The 20,714-nt window shown below is 43.1% G+C and overlaps 1 protein-coding gene across 3 annotated transcripts in view; it reads right to left on the bottom strand.

The window, feature by feature from the left end:
- The window catches only part of LOC101047560 (very long chain fatty acid elongase 5), a 78,027-nt gene extending 58,801 nt beyond the window's left edge, over positions 1–19,226 (bottom strand). Inside the window, exon 1 of one of the 3 annotated variants that reach the window (XM_039466530.2) lies at positions 19,079–19,226. The gene's annotated coding sequence lies outside the window, so the exon portion shown is untranslated. Of the gene's footprint in view, positions 1–18,620 lie in introns of all 3 variants that reach the window. The other 2 variants (XM_074398199.1, XM_074398200.1) reach the window with 2 other exon arrangements.
- Positions 19,227–20,714: the final 1,488 nt, after the last annotated feature.

Raw genomic sequence — 20,714 nt, 5'->3', positions numbered from 1 at the left:
GTTTCTCGGTAATCTTTAATAGTGCAAATCTTATCTGTTTTTCCTTTTGCTTTTTTTTTTTTTTTTAAATGTTTCTCCCTCAGGCCACTTTGTCTAAGAATAGTATGTCTTCAGACCAAAAAGTTTGAGAGTTATTGTATTAAAAATTGCTCATAGAATTTTCCTCTTCTCTCAGGTTTTATTTCTAAAAAGACATTACATATTTAGCTTCTTACGGCAAATATCCAAAATCTAATGGCAAATATCCAAAATACACTTTAAAAATAATAAGCCTCTTAGAGACATGTCACTTAACAATGGCAATACATTCTTAGAAATGTGTCACTGGGTGATTTCATCAGGAGAACATCATAGAGTATATTTACACAAACCTAGATGTATGGCCTACCACACATGCAGGCTATACAGCATAACCTATTGCTCTTAGGCTACAACCCGGTTGGGCATGTTGCTATACTGAACACTGCAGACAACCACAACATAGCAGCAAGTATTTGCATAGCTCATCAAAGAAAAGGTATAATAAAATAGAATATAAAAGATAAAAACCAAAACACCTGTACAGAGCACTTACCATGAATGGAAGCTGCTCTAGGTGAGTCAGTGAGTGAGGGGTGAATGACTCTGGTGGCCTAGGACATTATTGCACACTGTAGACATTGTAAGTACTACACTGAGGCTAAACACTACACTGAGGCTATGCTAAATTTATTTTAAAATTTTTTCTTCAATAATAAATTAACCTTAGCTTATGGTAACATTTTTCTTCTATATAAACTTTTTTTTTTTTTTTTTTAGGGACAAGGTCTATGCTGCTTGGTGGGGCTATCCACAGGTGTAATCATAGCTCACTGCAGCCTCGAACTCCTGACCTCAAGTGATCCTGCCTATTCAGCCTCCTGAGTAGCTGAGACTACAGGTGCATACCACCACTCATGGCTTTTACAGACTTTCACATTTTAACTTCTGACTCTTTTGTTATAATACAACACAAACACACTGTACAGCTGCACAAAAATTATTTTCTTTATATTCATTCTGTAAGCTTTTTTCTGTTAATTTTTCTTTTAAAACTTTTTTTCCTTAAAAACTAAGACAGAAACACACACATTAGCGTAGGCCTATGCAGGGTCATCAATACCACTGGAAGGCTTTTAGGGGCAATAACATGTGATAACAATGCTTTCTTCAGGAATACCTCCTGAAAGACCTGCCTGAAGCTGTTTCACAATTAACTTTATTTTTTGGTAAGTAAATGGAGTACTTTTAAAAATAATGACAGGCAGTGGCTCATGCCTGTAATACCAACACTTTGGGAGATCGAGGCGGAAGGATTGCTTGAGCCCAGGAGTTAAAGATTTGCCTGGGCAACACAGTGGGACTCCACCTCTACAAAAAATTTTAAAAGCCAGGCATGGTGGTCCCAGATACTCGGAGGCTGAGGAGGAAGGACTGCATGAGCCTGGGAGATCAAGCCTGCAGTGAGCTGTGATTACACCACTGCACTCCAGCATGAATGACAAAGCAAGACCCCCACCTCCTAAATAAATAAACAAAATTTTTAAAAGGATAAAAAGTAAATGCATAAACCAGTAACATAGTTGTTTATTATCAGTATCAAGCATTGTATACGGTACGTAATTGTACATGTGATATTTTTATAGAACTAGTAGTGCAGTAGGTTTACACCAACTATCTCCACAAACACGAGTAATACACTACCCTGGGGCATTAAGATGACCCCTACTTCACTAGGCAAAAGGAATTTTTCAGTTCCATTATAATTTTATGGGACCACCGTTACACATGCAGTTCATCACTGACCAAAATATGGTTATGCAGTGCCTGACTAAACTTGTCCTTTAGCAGTTAAATGAAACTTGGAGTACACAGAGTTTGAAGTTTGTTAAAATAGTCATTTTGGAAATAAGCTAATAATCATGAATACATCTTACACTAAATATACTGTAACTGTATTAGTCTGTTTAGTGTTGCTATAAAGAAATATCTGAGACAGGGTAATTTATAAAGAGGTTTATTGTGGCTCACAGTTTTGTAAACTGTATAAGCAGCACAGTGCCAGCATTTGCTTCCGATGGGGTCTCAGGAAGCTTTTACCCACTGTGAAAGGTGAAGGAGGAGCAAGAAGGAAGCAGGAGAGAGAAGAGCAAGACAGAGATGGAGGCTCTTTTACACAACCAGATCTCACATGAACTCTTCACCATGGGAGGGCACCAAGTCACTCGGGAGGGATCCGTCTCCACGACCTGAACACCTCCCAGTAGGTCCCACCTCAAAACGTTGGGGATGAAATTTCAACATGAGATTTGGAGGGGACAAACACCCAAACTACATCAGTAACTGAAAGTACTCTGTGAAGTAAGTTTTTACTCATTCCCTACTAACTCGTCAGGTTACATTTAGTATGGTATTAAGAGAAATTCGACCCAATCAGCCAAACAGGAGTGAGGTGATTTTCACATTATTGGTAGGCATAAAACTGAGTTTCTTTAGCCACAGCACGACACTAACTCTCCTTCCAAATGAGGACACTCCTCATGGTGACTTAATCACCAAAAACTAAAATTTAAAATCATAAATAACGAGAAGCAAGTTTCCTGTGGTTAAATAACATAAATAGTACTGCAAATAGAATGCATTCAATCATCAAACACTATGTAAGTGCTGAAGTGTTGCTATACATACAAACATACACATAGAAAGGAGGGGGAGGAGGAAAAAGAGGTGGGGAGAGAAGGGAGAGGGAGTAAAATGGAGAGGACAACAAGAGGAAGAGAAAAGGGAGTGGGAAGAGGAGTGACCACTCAGAATAAAAGTCAAAAATGCATTCTTCTGACTTCAACTTGGCACAACACACACTTCTTAGAAACCAGACTTTCCATTTGCCTACCACGTCAGTCAGTTTTCAGCAGGTACTAGTTTCTTTGGCTCAGTTTGCTAATCAATTCAAATTGCTTCACGTAAGAGGTTCTTCAAAATGTTACAAAACACGAAATCTGCCCTCCCCAAAAAGGTACAAGTACAGGGCAGCTTGGGCCACTATGTGGCCCCAGCATCAGTGGTTGAAGCTCAGCCGACTCCTTAAAGCAACGACCCGGCTGAAGGAAAAAAAGCAGGTCAGTAAGGGAGAGAGGGGGAGAATGAATAAATAAGGTAGGGAGAAAATTACATGACACTCCCTTCTCTAAAATAAGAATCTGGGAGTGCCTCCCCAAGCGCACCTTTCAGGTTTGGGAAGAGTATTCCTCTGCAAGAGGACAGTGTTAAGGACAGAACAAATCCTGTGTGAACCTCACTACTTAACTGCTATAAAGGTGCATTACATATCCTCATGTGTCATGAAGAAACTCAGTGCTTTTAAACCAGACCTCTGAGAGATCATCATTAGTTCACAGCCTTATTTCTTTTCTGGAAATAAGATTAACGACAATTATAATTAAAGCAGTTTTCATGTGTGGTTTATGGAAGCCATTACTCTATTAGTCACACCCCGTATCATTATAGGATTTAAATTTTTGAATTATATTTGGTACAGTATTCATTGAAAAAGTCTTTTTCGCTGGGCACGGTGGCTCACGCCTGTAATCCCAGCACTTTGGGAGGCCGAGGCGGGTGGATCACGAGGTCAGGAGATCAAGACCATCCTGTTCAACATGGTGAAACCCCGTCTCTACTAAAAATACAAAAAATTAGCTGGGCATGGTGGCGTGTGCCTGTAATCCCAGCTACTCGGGAGGCTGAGGCAGGAGAATTGCCTGAACCCAGGAGGCGGAGGTTGCGGTGAGCCGAGATCATGCCATTGCACTCCAGCCTGGGTAACAAGAGCGAAACTCCGTCTCAAAAAAAAAAAAAAAAAAAAAAAAGAAAAAGTCTTTTTCACCTGTAAGCTCAAAGTACATAGTGAAACATTAGGTACAAGGACAGTGACCAGGAAGAGATAAAACTGATACCACATTGCCTGTCTACTGACCTCTCTGTCTGTGGTATCATAGAAACCAATCTCAAATGTCAATATGTTCTATAGTTGCTCTAAAACTGTTTCTCTCTCATTTCCCAGGAAATAGGCTATACTTTAATCACTGCCAACAAGTTAATTGTGAAGGACAAAGGACTTCTGAAACCAAAAACTCTTAGCATGTAAACACGTCCAAAAAAGTGTCTGATGCCAAACTGACATTTCAAAAATAGACGTTAACATGTTATAGCAATAGCATCCATTTCCCCTTTTCCAGCACAAGCCATCAAGTTTTGTTTGGGGCTCCACCCTCCCAAACTCAGTTGGAGAAATCTTACAGTATGAAAACATAGGCGAGAGAGGTCACAGCCTGGACCAAGAGACCAACCAGAGCCAGAGAGGATCCTGGGAAGACCTGCAGCATAGGGTAAAATAGGCAAGGGAGGGCCACATAACTTTTATCTTTACTTATTTTAATTTACTAATTTTTAAGTATTAACCTATTTTATTTTTATTAAATTGTTTGAGGGTACATAGAATTCAAATTGCAACAAAAATCATTCAGGGCTAACACTGGAAAAATCCCTTACTTTTAAGGTACATGACACATTGGACTCAAAAACAGCTGCTGAGTCCCTTTCACTGGAGAAATTTCAAGAAAGGGTATAGAAAAGTTTTGACTAATTTCACCCAATCCTGCATCTCCAATTCCAATCTCAAGGACCAGTTTCCATCTGATCTCTCTCCACCTACACATGGCAGTCCTGAATCTCAAAATCAACAAACTAAAAACTGAATTCATCATCCTCTCACAACTTCCTCATTTCTGTTACCTGCCCTATAACTTTCCCAGGAATCCAGCCCCAAAGCAGGGTGGACTCCTCCCTCTGCACTGGGCACTGGGCACCAGGATTCAGATCCTGTTGCTGGCTCGAAAATGCCCACAATGCCCTATTCACTCAAATTAGCACATTCAACAGTGACATAAAGGAAAGTTTAGATAGAGAAACAATTTCTGGTGCTGTTCCACAGCTAGCTGTGTGACTCTGGGCAAGCCATGTAAACTCTCATTCTTAGTTTCATCACTTGTAACATGAAAAGGTCAAATTATTTCTAAATTCCCAAGCTCTATGAGATTTACATGATTTGCATCCACTTCTCTTGATCCCCAAAGCCACTATGTAGTTGAGACCACCATCATCTCCCAGTCAGATTAGTATACTCTCTCCCAGTGGATCTTTCTTGCCTTCAGTCTTGTGTTGTCCCTCATCTGCTGAAAGTATCTGTCCAGGTTACTCGCCTGCAGAAATCAGTTAAAGACTCCTGGGAAAATGACCAAAACCCTCCCTGTGTGATCAGAACCCTATTTCCCTCTGGCTTTCCTTGGCTACTTTCTGTTCCTCACATGCTCCTCCATCCCCCAACTACCTGCCCTCTTTTGCCTCTGAGCCTTAGTTTCAATACTCTGCCCATTTCCTCAGTTCAGAGAGTCTTGCTTAAGTCTCCAGGCAACCTTTCCTGATCCCCGCCCCCCAGCATCAGTCTGATTTAGGTGTCCATCCTGTTTACTCCCATAGCACACCTTCGCAGACATTTCAGAGGCCTTGTCACTGTAAATATCTGTTCATTTTGTCAGTATCCTCCCCCGGACTCTCCCAGTTCCAAGTGAGTGGGGGCTGCTGGTCTCGTCCACCACTTACGGCACAGACAACCAGTTCTTCCCCAAATTCTATACACAGTAGCGGTACTTTTAGCTGCCCATGGCCAACCAGAATCAAGACGAGATTTTCCAGACACTTGCAGCCACGGGTTGATGTTCTAGCCAATGAGACATAAGCATAGTTGCCTGGAAGCTGTTTCTGGGAACTTCCCCTAAAAGAAAGCACCATCCGTGCTTCTACTTTGTGTTTCTTCTTCTATCCTGCTGCTTGGAAGATGGAGACCACACTAAATCTGACAGACATATGATGAGCAAGGAATTTATGGAGGGTCATACTAGCCTGAACAATCTGTGCAGCCTTTCATAGTAGATACATACTTCTACTTTGTTTTGGGATCCTGTTATTGGAACCACTATTATTTTGTCATGCCCATCACTGCAGCTGAACCTAACTGCAACATACATAGCCACATTCACAGCATAACATTAAATCACCTGTTCATCCTAGTATATACCTCATAATTCCCATTGGGTCTTTTTACTGGAAACTGTATTGGCATGTGTCTCTGCAGCGTCCACATCCCTTAGCAGAGGCTAACACAGACAAATGATCAACAGTGAGTGGGTCTGAGTAACCAACAAATACTGATCAACTAGCTACTGAAGCAGATAAGCACCGTCCGACATGTATGGTCTACTTTAGCTTGGGCTCCATGTTGCTGCCAACCAAAACAAGGTTAAATCACAGCGCCAGGCCAGGAACAATGGCCCACACCTGTAATCCCTGCATTTTGGGAGGCTAAGGCAGGCAGACTGCCTGAGGCCAGGAATTCAAGACCAACCTGGGCAATATGGTGAAACCCTGTCTCTACTAAAAATATAAGAAATTAGCTGGGCATGGTGATGCATGCCTGCAGTCCCAGCTATTTGGGAGGCTGAGGTAGGCAGACCACCTGAGCCTGGGAATTTGAGGCTGCAATGAGCTGAGACAGTGCCACTGCACCCCAGGCTGAGCAATGGAAGTGAGACCCTGTCTCCACAACAACAACAAAAAAGAGTGCCGGTTTCCATTATCATTTTATTATGGAGTATCTGAGTGCCTAGACAGCAAAGTTCACTCTAAACTGTCCTTGGGAACAGTGCCACCAGACTGGTCTATCATTGGCATATTCCCCCTGAAAGCCCTAACAGGTAATATGCAGGTAAGCAAGGCCTTTAAAATAATAGCACGTGTCACCTCTGCTTCTCGGGCAGGTGGGATGGCTAGCATTTTTTTTTTTAACCTTAAAGACCTTCAACTATTTTTACTATAAAAGTAAACTCTCATGTTTGTGATGGGCTTACTGGTAGGATTTCTGGTAGAGAACATGGGCACCAGGGCCTCCAAATTTCTTGGATTCATAGCAACAGGGGTCAACTTCCAGCAATGTCCAGTAAGGGTATCTTTGATCTCCTTGGAAGCCTTATCTACATATTTTGGGTAACAAGGCACCAGGACTTTGGAGATGTACTGAAGGAGAGCGAAAATCTGGACCATATGACCACTACCGATCACACGAACATGGGATGTCCATTCCAGCAAACTGTTCCTTATCCAGAAGCAGACCTAATTCCAGCAGCTTGGAGTGTGAGCAGCTTGATCATCTCCAGGGGCCCCTCGTTCACCTTGATGAAGCCACTGCCACATCTGCAGAGCACCGCAGGTGTGACCATCTCCTTGTATCTGAAGATCTACACAAGACTGCAGCCAGCGAGCCCTTAGACGGCATGTCTCCAGGCATAGGTAAGAGCTCCTCATTGCACCACGCCACAACCAGAAAAGGTGTCTAGCAATTTGTATGGTCTGTGAACTGTTGGTATTCTATTCCTTCAGGCTGGAAGCAAGGCAACTGGCCTTCCAAAGTCTCCTGCCCAGGTAGGGTCTTCATTTGTGAAGCGTTATATAGTCTCAGGCTATCAAGGCATACTCAGCTTCCACACAGCCATTGACACAGATTATAGGCCTGGTAATATTTGAAAGGTACATATGTATTTAGAGAAACATTCAGGCAAATAATTGCTAGATACTGACACTACATGCCAGATAAACATGCCAGACACCATGCAAAGCACTACACAGGTACTGCCTCATCTAATTTTTAGGAATCAAGAAAAGGGAGCCAAGGAGCCAAGGAGAAATGTAGTCTTCCAGGAAGGATCTGATGTGTTATGGAAGGCTGGGGCAATGTGGGGAAGGGGAATAAGCTTAGAAGGACAGAGAGGAGCCTGAATGGGTAATACATGGTGACTGATAGTTGAGCAAAGTTGGTTAAGAGCATGGTTGATGAGAGAGAAGAACATAAGCATTGCTTCCAGCTGAATGACTTGGGCAAATTGGTGGAGATTACATTGGCCAAAAGGAGAGGTATGTGGACCATCCAATGATGAAAAGTTGAGTCTGGAGCTCAGAAGAAAAAGATGGGCTAGAAATAAATATCTAAGGGTAGATAGTGGGTGGGTGGATGAGTACTTGAACCCATGGGGCAAGTAGATCATGCAGTGAGATTTGGTCTTCTGACAGTACTTTGCAACCGTCCACCTACATTTTGAATGTTAGGAGGTATTTAAAAATATGTCAGTCTGATTTCTTAAAAAGATGGTTAAGTCCAAGCCTGAACTCTGTACCAGGGGGTCAGCGAAAAGTACTTACCTTACTGTCACTATCACTTCTCTTTGGGTCACACTGAGCACATTCCAAGCCCTACTACTCCTTGCAAAGGGAACAAAAAGGAGCTGCTCTGAAAATGAAACCACTCCAGTGTTTATAGGATTCTCCTAGGAACATGAGGTCCTGGGATAATGTCTCTATGGGGCTCTCTGGACAAACTCCCACTGTTTCAAAGGGCGACTTCCTTCTTGGATGAAGCATCCTTGAAGGATGCTTGAGAAGACAATCAACGGCCAAGGGAGATTAACAGATACATGCCTCCAGGGGTTCCCTTAAGGCCTGGGCTTAAGCAGTCTGGGCTCTACTTCAATCATATTCTGAACATCTAAACCAAAGGACTGAAATTGCAGTAACTGGGAGACAAACATTCAAAGGCGTTTCAGCAACATTTTCTGCTACAGGCAACTGCTGATGATTCTTATCTGATTGCAGTCTCTTAACTGATGTGATTGCTTGAAATATTCAAAATAAATTATCATTTGAGGAAATTATCACTTGAGTTCTCCAAACTAATGTGCGCAAAATATACAAAGGCAGTGATGCCCTCAGCTGAAATTAAAAGATGGTGGAGAAACATAATAAAGATTAGCTATGCAACCCCTCAAAAGAAAATGTCTTAAAAGATTTTAATTCAAGCCTGTGTAACATAAATAAGGCAAGTAACACAAAAACACATTTCTTTTTTAAAACTCAATCTACACGCCCACATTTTATAACTGTACTTTGAGTGTGCGGGTGAGTGAGGAGAGGCAGAAGCAGAGTTAAATGTGTAAAAAATAGGAGAAAAAAAGAAGCCTACTACAATACAGCATTTTTAAAAGGGACACAGTCTAGTAATTGTGTATTCATCTCCTCTATAGAGTGTCTCTGAAACTAACAGTTGTTTTATTACTTGTTCAGATTCCATGTGAAATATAAGCTACCCCATGAATTTTGTGATTCTCTTATTGTAGGAATGCTGATACTCATAGTCATTATAATGTTGTCAAACCTAGTGTCCCACACCCAGAAAGAAAACTCAGTACTCAAAGGGTCTAAGAATCCTAAGAGAACTGAAGGTGGCGGAAAACTTGTCTTTTTAGCCTGAACACCGTGGCCCAGCACAGCGACCCTTAATGGGGCCTGTATCAGTATGTTTTCAAAATACAGTCATCATCGCATAATGACCTTTAAATCAACAATGGATCACATATAAAATGATAGTCCCATTTAAGATTATAACAGAGCTGAAAAATTCCTATTGCCTAGTGACATCATAGCACAATAACTGACATTTGTGGTGATGCTGGTGTAAATAAACCCACCACATAGCTAGACTTGTAATAGTATCATACATAAAATTATGTACAGTACATAATACTTGATGCTGATGATAAGCAGCTATGTTATCAGTTTACATATTTACTATACAATACTTTTTATCATTAACTTAGAGTGTATGCCTTCTAATTATGTATTTTTAAAAGTTAACTATGAAACAGCTTCAGATAGGTTCTTCAGGAGGTCATCCAGAAGAAGGCATTGTTGCCATAGGAGATGACAGCTCCATGCATGTTACTGTCCCTACAGACCTTCCAGTGGGACAAGATGTGGAGGTGGAAGATGGTGACCTTGATGATCCTGTCCTGTATAGGCCTAGGCTAATGTGTATGTTTATTTTAGTTTTTAACAAAAAAGTTTTTAAAACTTTGAAAGGAGAAAAAAGGTTGAAGAATAAGGATACAAAGAAAGAAAATATTTTTTATGCAGCTATATAGCCTATGTTTTAAGTATTACAAAAGAGTCAAAAAGTTTTAAAAATTTTAAGTTTATAAAATAAAAATGTTACAAGCTACAGTTTATGTATTAAGAAACATATATTAAAATTGTATCTATGCATATATATATATATTTTTTTAACTTTTATTATAAATAAGTAGAGATGGGGTCTTGTGCTGTTGCCCAGGCTGGTCTTAATTGCCTGGTCCCACCTTAGCCTCACAAAGTGCTAAGATTACAGACATAAACCACCACGCCTAATTGAAAAATGTTTTTTTTATAAACCTAATGTTGCCTACGTGTACAGTATTTATAAAGTCTAGAGTGTACAGTAAAGTCCTAGGCCTTCACATTCACTTACCACTCACTGACTTACCCAGAGCAACTTCCAGTCCTACAAGCTCCATTCGTTCATGGTAAGTGCCCTGTATAGTTGTACCATCTTTTATCTTTTATATTGTACTTTTACTGAATCTTTTCTTTGTTTAGATATAGAGATACTCGCCATTGTGTTACAGATGACTACAGTATTCAGTACAGGAACTTGCTGTACAGGTTTGTAGCCTAGGAACAACATGGTATTATCATATGCCCTATGTATGTGGTAGGCTATACCATCTAGGTTTGTGTAAGAACACTCTATGATGACCACACAACAAAATTGCCTAAGGATACATTTCTCAAAAAGTATTCCCATTGTCAAGCTATGCATAACTTGTATGACTTATATACCTGATTTACATTTTTACCCAAGGGAAATCAGATGATCTAGAGATGGAGGCTCCATAGGGAATATGGGTGTCCTTCCCTCCTAGTCCACATTTCTCCAGGTTTGTATACCTTGTAAATCAAACCCTGATGGGGCTAGGACCAGGTAAAGAAACCAATGCTGGATGCCCTTGACCAGTCACACTAGACCAGTCAGGCTAGTGAACATTGATTCAACTGGGCTTTTGAACACTGATTTCTCACACCAACAATTATAAAGCTATTCTGTTTACACTTCTGATTATCTCTCCAAAAGAGGTTTAAGTTCAAAATATCTAAAATAAGGAGTAATAAAAGAAACAAAAGGTCACCCTTTCAAGTAGTGATCATAAATACCTATTAGCTTTGTCTAAACCTTTAGTTACTATCAACAGAAGTCATATGTTGATCATACCGTCAACGTTCCACAATGTAACAACAAATAAGAAACTCAACCTTGTTTCCTCTCATGCGTCTACAGCTGCAAATGCAAAGATCACTACTTAGGTCTGACAAGTGTACAGCATAGCAGGGTGGCCAAGATCAGAGTCTTTAAGCCAGTCTGCCTGAGTTTGAATCCTGGCTCTGCCACCTACTAGCTGTGGATATTTGGACAACTGACTTAACCTTTATCTTAGTTTCCTCATCTGTAAAATTGCGGTCTCTACCTCATGGGCTTTTGTGAAGCCACAATTAATTAATATACGTTGAGCACTTCAGTAAAGTGCCTAGTATGTGGTATTGAGCACCCAAAAAACAGCTTCATTCTCTTTAAAATTTCCAGAGTATTCCGTTGCCCAGCTGTAGCACAATTTATTCTTCTCAAGGACATTTCCTTCTACTAAGTCTTCCAAACTTTAGCTATTACAAACAATGCTTTAATAAACATCCTATACAAAAGAGAGATGTTTTTACTGTGCTAATCAAATCAAGTCAGTGCCCCACCTAACTTTCAAGGAGAGTACTGATGGTTTTAACACCCTCCAAAGTAGATACAGGACTATCACCTTCCAAGTTCGAGATAGATCCTAGAGTCTCAAGGAGGTAGACTGACTTACCTGCTGAATCCCTCACAGCCGTTAAGTGGCAAAGGTGGAATCCCACAAAGGTGCATCGCTGCCAAGTCAATCTGCTTTCTACAGCTTTCCTTACTTAAAAGAAATATAGGAGGTACTCTTCTCAGTGCACCCCAGATCCATAACAGAGATAAATATGCAGAAGCTCAGGCAGAACCAACTCAAATTTTCACAGAGATACTTATCAAATAACATAGGCTGATGGAGGTGTCAAGGACTTCTGTAAATACTGAAGTATTATTTCTTCTCCCAAAGACTGAAGCAGAAGTACCCTGAATACCACCCCTAGGGAGATACATCGCATTTTCAAACTCTCAGGAAAGCAAATGAATAATTACTGAATTTGGTATCATGAGAACTATTCTTTGGGGAAGCAGAAATTCATAACATTCACTTTGTTGTAGCATTTGCTACGCCAAGATCATAAAGAAACAAGAACTCTGGGGTTCAGAAACTCATAAAGCACACACCAGAGTGACCAATTTGCCAGCATGGCTTTAAATAGCTCTGTTCAGCATGGGCTTATAAGAAATTAATTCTCACAGGATGAAACTGTTGACATGAGGAAAAGGATGGGTAAATGTGGAACTTAACAGAGATGGAACCTATAATCAACATGTGCTAGCAAGAGGGTACCTACCTAATATAAAAGATTATAGTTTAAAATCACAGGTCTATTTCAATAAAATCGTTACTCTCCCAATTACAGAAATCATGCCAGTATCAGCAATAAAATCTTAAAGTAAGAAACTTTTCCCTAAATTCAAGTCAGCAAATAGACATCAAATAAAAGGTATAAAGTCCAACTTAGTATCAAGGAATACTAAGACATACTCTTGCTTGAATGCAATTACAATTGTACTTGACACAGAACAGGCAGAACTGGATAGAGGAGCAAAGTGGGAATTTAGTCTTTTGAAAAGGTCACCAAGTATGAATATTTTAAATTTGGGGACCACACAATTCTGAAGTGAATGCCTTCAAGTCAACTAAAAATGTTACCATGGAGGAAACAAGCCAGTGGGAACCAAAAAGGCCGGTAATAACATTTATGGGCTGAAATTGGGGTCGGGGTGAGGATTCCTATTGCCGAAACTCAAAATCAGGTCACGTTAGTTTCCTGAACAATTCACTTTGCTAGGCCAGAACATTTCCAGCAGTTATGTTTTAATCTCATAAAGAGAAAGTCAGCGGCAGGCTGCTGCTGCTGCTGCTGCTGCTGCTGCTGCTGTTGCTGTTGCAATCTCCATCACCAATTCTGACATTTACCTTCTTTTCTTTCTTATTTTGGGACAGGGTCTGGCTCTGTCACCCAGGCTGGAGTGCAGTGGTACATGCAATCATGGCTCACTGTAACCTCCACCTCCTGGGCTCAAGTCATCCTCCCACCTGAGCTTCCCAAGGAGCTAGGACTACAGGCACATGCACCACACCCAGCTAATTTTTGTATAAATGGGGTCTCACCATGTTGCCCAGGGTGGTCGCAAGCTCCTGACCTCAAGTGATCTGCCCACCGTGGCTTCCCAAAGGGCTGGGATTACAGGTGTGAGCCACTGTGCCCAGCTGACATCTATCTTTCTAAGATCGAAATGATCTCACTTTTATTCTCTATCCCTGGCCAAACAACAACAACAACAACAAACAAAAATTTTCTCTAGGCAAAAATGAAAACAAAATTTAGTATTTCATTTTAAATGAAAAGAGACCAATGCTCAGAGCTGATTTTCTTATGGCTGGTGGCAAGTTAGGACAAGAAACCAACGCAACCAGGTTCTGTACAAGAATGAGACACTCTACTTAAACAATCATGCCTTCCAATCTTCTCAAATTACTTCAGTTTTAATAAACAGACAAAAACGTATGTCCTTTACTATAAACCTATAACATGAAGTTACATGTGTTTTAAGATCTATTATGTGAGTGGAGGTAACCTGGCTAGGTAAAAGAAGCCCAAAAGCCTGGCTCTGCCAGCATCTGGCTGCGTGACCTTTGGTAATATTGGAGCTTTCCTTTTCTCACCAGGGACAAGTGTAGGAAGCATCCCAATTCTGTAATATTAAAATGTGGAAAGTTACCTGCAGCGATTTTAAGATGCCACTGATTATAAGCTGCATCTCTACCCAGATGTGAAATGTGAAAAGCTGACAATGGATGAACTGTGGTAGAAACATGTACTTGCAGAAAGGCAACCAAAAAAATGGATCAAAGGTTGGCCGTGAAGAGGAGGAATTGGAAGAAATGGCTGGTCTAGATATCTATGTAGGCTGTGGGGCTATTTCTATCGGATCACAAAGCTCCCTCTCCTCTTTAGAAGAGTAACCTTCCTCTTGTTGGCCCTCAAATCCAGTTGGTCTTCAGGTCCTGTCCTGGACACAGTCTCCCACAATTACCTCTCTGTAGTCTGTGCTCAATTGCACTGCCCTGGCTATCTCTTAACAGTCCCACACCAATCCACCCTACACTCTGACAAGACTGTCTTTCTGGAGCACAGAACTCATAATGTTCTCATTCAAAAGCTTACTGGTGGTATTCTACCAAACACCTCAGGAGAGGGAGCAGGCCAGGGAGTCAAGATGATCTCAGCTGGAATGCTTTGTGACCTCAATCAAGTGTCTAAACTCTGGGCCTCTATTTCTCCACCCGTAAAATGGGAATGCTCTAGCACCCATTAATAATAGAAACAAGTTATCGGGAGGGGCTCAATGCAGGGTCTGACATACAACAGCTCAGTAAAAGCCATTATTACTACATCAATAACTTGCCTTTCTCACCTTTTCTTCCACACCTGCCTTCTCAACCAGCTTCTGCCAATCGTGCTATTTGCTTTTTGCCCAATGATTCCACACTTACTTACTCTCCAAACTCCTTCTTGCCTAGAACGCATGTCCTCCTATTCCTGCCTAAAAGTCCTTTATGAATTGTAAGGCTAAATTCTAATTCTAGTCCATTTAGTTTAACCCAATCATCTGTTCAGTTCTTTCAGTCCTTATAACAGACACTGTAGCTGACTTCCTGTGATCTGCAGGCCCTTCTTGAGGAAATGTAACTCCACTTCCCTGGTTCTGGGATGGGCCCCCAGCTTATCAAACGTCCACTGTTCCAGTTATTGCTTCAAGTAACCAAGGCCTAAGTCAATCACCTTAAGGTAAACGACTCTTTGGAGGGTGGAAGTTGGGAAGTCCCCTTGTGAGACTATGGTGGCAGTTGCTGTCAGTCATCTTGGAAAATCAGCCTGGGATATAACAGACATCTGAGGGGACTTCAGCAAAATGGAGAAGTCCTGCCCTAAGGACTTTTCAGGTCAGATGCACAGTTAAGTCTGAGTTGGGTGTTCTGTTTCTGGCACCAAAAGCATCCTGACCAATTCAGCAGTGCTAGGCCCTGATACATCTAACATGGATATCTCTGCCATAAAGCTTTCTTAGCTATAAAAATACAATTTCCCAGAAATCTGCTTCTGACTCTCTTTTGCTCCAAGGTATAGATTAAGTATGTGTATACAGGGCTTAAAGTATATACCAAATCAGGAAACTCTCTGGAATCAGGAACTGCTGTCCTTCATCTTTGTATCCAGCCCCTTGCACCTATAGTCAGTAACTGAGAAGTCAGTTGATTAATTTTAAAAATGAATCAAGTGTGGGATACAAGGAAGGGAACAGATTTCAGGCAGATTTAAGAGACAATAAACTGTTAGACTTGGATAAATTAAGAGGAACGTTCAAAGGTTACATTTTAAAGTTACAGAGTAACAATGTTACATAATGGCACAGAGCTCACTGGACAAATGATCCTGGCAGCACAGTGATATATGAAGGAGCAGTGATGCTGCAGGAGACAGAGCTACAGGAAATTTGGACAAGTCACTTGTCATCTCTAGACCTTAGGCCTTATTTCCTCAAGTCTTATTTTTATTTTTATTTTTTTTAAGTTCTGGGATACATGTGCTGAATGTGCAGGGTTGTCACATAGTATACACGTGCCACAGTGGTTTCCTCTGCCTGTCAAGCCATCATCTAGGTTTTAAGCCCTGCACGTATTAGATATTTGTCCTAATGTTCTCCTTCCCCTTGCCTCCCACCACCCCACCCCCAACAGGAGTGTGACGTTCCCCTCCCTGTGTCCACATGTTCTCATTGTTCAACACCCACTTACGAGTGAGAACATGCAGTCTTTGGTTTTCTGTTCCTGTGTTAGTTTGCTGAGGATGATGGTTTCCAGCTTCATTCATGTCCCTGCAAAGGACATGAACTCACGTTTTTTATGGCTCCATTTATTCCATGGTGCATATGTGCCACATTTTCTTTATCCAGTCTACCACTGACGGGCATTTGGGTTGGTTACAAATCCTTGCTATTGTAAATAGTGCTGCAATAAACATACACGTGCATGTGTCTTTATAGTAGTCCTCAATTCTTAAAAAAAAAAAAAAAAATGGGGGGGAAAAAACCCTCACAGGAATGTTATAAGAATTACATGTGGAAAACAACCGTTTCGATATATGTGGATATCATAAGTACCTGAGACAGAAAGCATTCAAAGAAAAGATTTATTTATGGGTAACTAATGAGAGGATTATCCTTTTGACTACAGAAGAGTTGGCAGACAATGAGGAAGAATCATTAAAAAAAAAAAAAAAAAATTACAAAATGTTTTAAGAGAGGAACGTGGACCGGAAAAAAAAGAGGTGAAACTCTCTCTTCACACTTTCTACTACCTACCTAGGCACCAAAGTTACCCTAAAGAAAAGTAAACAGTTTGGCTTTGATTTGTATAATTCAAGCTGGAAATAAGACACCCAAGGATGGATGCTCACCTCTAGAAGCGGAAAGACAAGCAACAATTATGCAGGGAGCAAAACAGGAGATGGTGTAAAAAAGATTCTTGCAAACACTGAACATCCAAAAATTAAGGTCTGTAACCAAGAAGAAACTCCGATCTGAGGGACTGAGAAGGAAACATTTTCAAATCACCATTTGGCAGACCCAATGCTGGGCTCTCGCTTGTATTATCTCTTGAAATTCGTAATAATTCTGCCACATAGCCGGGCGCGGTGGCTCAAGCCTGTAATCCCAGCACTTTGGGAGGCCGAGGCGGGTGGATCACGAGGTCGAGAGTTCGAGACCATCCTGGTCGACATGGTGAAACCCCGTCTCTACTAAAAATACAAAAAATCAGCTGGGCATGGTGGCGTGTGCCTGTAATCCCAGCTACTCAGGAGGCTGAGGCAGGAGAATTGCCTGAACCCAGGAGGCGGAGGTTGCGGTGAGCCGAGATCGCGCCATTGCACTCCAGCCTGGGTAACGAGAGCGAAACTCCGCCTCAAAAAAAAAAAAAAAAAAAAAAAAAAAATTCTGCCACATAAAACCCCCATATATAGCCAAGGAAACTGAGTCAAAAAGGTAAGGTCAATGTTTGAAGTTACAAGATATTTTTCTTGAAAAAGTATCAAATTTTATTAGACTTTCTACTGTCACTTTTTAGCAAAGTTCTTTACTACATTCTGTAACATTACCTATCTGTAACCATCGATAAAAATGTCCCCTTTGTCTTCTGTTAGAAACGAAAATGCAAAAAGAGAAACAGTTACAGAAAAAGTTTCTGGCAATAAGAAGATAGAATCTAGGTAAAAATCTAAAAGGAAAAGGAGTAACACGTCCCTTTCAAGTGCAGAGCTTTCCTGGAGAATCCCAGGCAGTGTCTGAGCTACTAGAAAAGTAATCTCACTTGTCCCCAACCACAAATGGAAGGCTAAAACGTCTGTCCACGGCCATCTAATGCAAAACCGCCTGTCTCTGTAGATTCTGCACCAAATGCTGTTGACTGAGACGTGCAAGCAAAACAAGTGCAGACCAACAGGTTATCTGCCAAGTGGTTAGGAGAACGAGTTACAAAATCTGACAAGCAACATCAGCTATTCCGTACAATTCTGTAAAGCACTTCCTGCCATGGGTCCGCTATTTAAAACAAATAAGGCTGCTCGCTCCCCACAAATCCCCTCCAGCACCTCTCGGTTCCTCAGTCCAACTAATAAACCATGCACCGGATTCTTCCGAAAGAGATCCCCGCCCCCCCCACCCCCACCAACCCCCCACCAACCCTGACTTTGCCTAACTTGGCCAAATGTTGCAATCAAGGAGCTTAATTCACAATTGTGGATGGGGCAGGAGGTAGGTTGGGCGGGGGCGGGGGGGGGGGCTGCTAAGTGCAAGAGCAAGACGCAGTTCAGCAAGAACTACTCTTGTCCTAGGCATTACTCCCTCCACCCGAGGTGGCGGTGTGGGAGAGTGGCGTGGAAACAGTACAAAGGCACTCTTCCTTACAACTGGCAACACAACACACACTCCAGTTCCCCTGGCCCAGGGCAGGGCCGCCCGCGCGCTGCGCGCCTCCCCCCGCCACCGACCGCTCCCGCCTCTCCAGCGATCAGGCTCCCTCCAAGGGCCGCCCCGGTGGCCCCTGAGTCCCCGCCCTCTCGCTTTACCACCAGCCTCATCCCTCCCTGAGTACCGAGGGCTGCCGTTGTCTGGTTTTAATAAAAACTGAAGTGGTCGCGAGCTAACAGGCTTCCCATTGAGGGGCGGAGGGAAGGTCCGAAAAGCTAACGGAGGCGGTGAGAAGGGGAGAAAAAGAAAAGGCCGGAGGGTCCCCACAGCGGCGCCCGGTGCCCGCGGACCCGCTCAGGCTCTTCGAACTCACCCGGGTTTCGTCGCCTCCAAAGAAAGCGCGCTCCCTCCAAGAGCGCTCCCCCGGATCTCCCGCCGCGCGCTCCGGCCGGCAGGGCTGGAGGACCCCAGCGCACAGACCCATCCCTCCCGCGTCCGGTCCGGGCACAGGGTAGTGCCCCGCGGCGCCTGTCAGCGCGCACAGGTGCGACCGCAGCCCCGAGGCCGCTCCCGATCGCCCCGCCTCTGCCCCGGCGAGGGGCGCCCGCCCGCGCCCGCACCCCTCTCCCCGCGCCCCAGTAGCCACGCTGTCCCCCGGGGCCGACGAGGCTGGCGGCCGCGGGTGGAGCGCGGGCCGCCCCGGCAGCTCTTCCCCGGCACCAGTCCGAGACCTAACGGCAGCTCCCTGCCCGCGTCCCGGCCGCGCGCTCGCGCGGGTGTCATGGCCGAGCGGCGGCCCCCGGCGAAGTTTCTCGGAGCTGACGGCTTTACCTCTTGGCCCGAGGGGCGGCAGCAGCTCGGAGCAGCGCGGCGGCGGCGGCGGCGAGAGCGCGGCTGGCGGCCGGAGCCGAGGAGGATGTCGGAGGAGGCACCGGCGCGAGGACCCGCCGCGGTGGGAAGAGGAAGGCGCCGGCTGTCTACAATCAGAACGTGGGCTGACCGTGACGTCACAATGGCGCGGCCAGCCAATCGGGACTCGAGACAGGAATCAAGCGCTATGATGTCATGGGGCCCCGGAGCCAATCGCGGGACAATAGAACTTTCGTGATTGTAAATTCCAGAATCCGAGGCGGCCGGGAGCCTACGCCGGGGCTGGCCCCCCTCGAGTTCACGTGTCTCTGGGCACTGTTTTCCCCTTTCTGCCTAATAAGCCTGCGTGGATCGCAGAGCCTGCGCAATAGCCTCGGTGAAGTTCCCGATGCCCTGAACTCGGGTTCTTTTACTGCCAGGCATGGCAGGAGTCAGTCTGTGGCCGCGTTTGGGTGACCGAAGCCCACCATCGCTACGGGGTCCTCTGTGACTTCTACCGTCTGAAGGGGATCTGCTCCTTGGTTTAAGCTGAAAGGGTTAAATGCCTACGGAGACCGCCGGATGGAAGGTCTGCAGTTGAACGAGATGAAGCAACGAGAGAACAAAACCACTCAAAACTGTTGTAACCTTAACTCCCTTGCAAAGAATTTACCGTGTATTTTTCTTAGGGATTCTGGTTTTTCTTTGGAGGTCACTATCAACTCCATTCCTCCTCTAGAAATTATTTTAAAGGATTGTTAAATGAGGAAAGATGGAATAAGTGTCTTTTAAGCTAAGCAAATTTAAGCACTGAAGATAAAAGGGATTCATAGCATAGACGGAAGATCCTTGCTGTTTTTCACTGATATTTGGATAATTAAAGACCTTCATTAGCCTTGTATCCTACTGTTCCTTCATTCAAACCCCAGAGATTTAGCCTTCATTTGTTCTCCTCTTGTTGTATGCTTACTCTTCATGTCCGTTCACCTAACAGTCGACTATTTAATGTAGTTTTTTTTTTGTTTTTTTTTTTTTTTTTTTTTTTTTTTTTTTGAGACGGAGTCTTGCTCTGTTTCCCAGGCTGGAATGCCAGTGGCACGATCTCACTGCAACCTTCTGCCTCCTGGATTCAAGCTATTCTCCTGTCTCAGCCTCCCAAGCAGCTGGGATTATAGCCACCACTTGGCTATTTTTTGTATTTTTAGTAAAGATGAGATTTCACCATGTTGGCCAATCTGGTCTCGAACTCCTGACCTCAGGTAATCCACCCACCTCGGATTCCCAAAGTGCTGGGATTACAGGCATGAGCCACGGAGCCCAGCCACCAAATTTATAGTTACATATTTACATTGTATGCAAGTATACAAATGATGTACAAATTAAGCAAATTAAACATATACTAATAATCGAGATTCTGGCAGTCAATTATTCAGCTCCACAAACACTGAATGACTTCAATTTGCTGGATACTATGTTAGGCATTCGAAATTTAAAACCTTCAAAGACTTCCTGGGGCAGTAAAATCATGCAGTCATTAAGCAACCACAATGCCAAGTGGTAAATGTTGCTATCAACATGGAAGGTCATATGAAAAGCATATGCTGGTGGCACAGACAAT

The sequence above is a fragment of the Saimiri boliviensis genome, chromosome 4, assembly GCF_048565385.1.
Source record: "Saimiri boliviensis isolate mSaiBol1 chromosome 4, mSaiBol1.pri, whole genome shotgun sequence".
NCBI classification, from domain to species: domain Eukaryota; kingdom Metazoa; phylum Chordata; class Mammalia; order Primates; family Cebidae; genus Saimiri; species Saimiri boliviensis.
The sequence above is the reverse complement of the archived record's forward strand: the minus strand, read 5'-3'. Positions and strand labels throughout refer to the sequence as shown.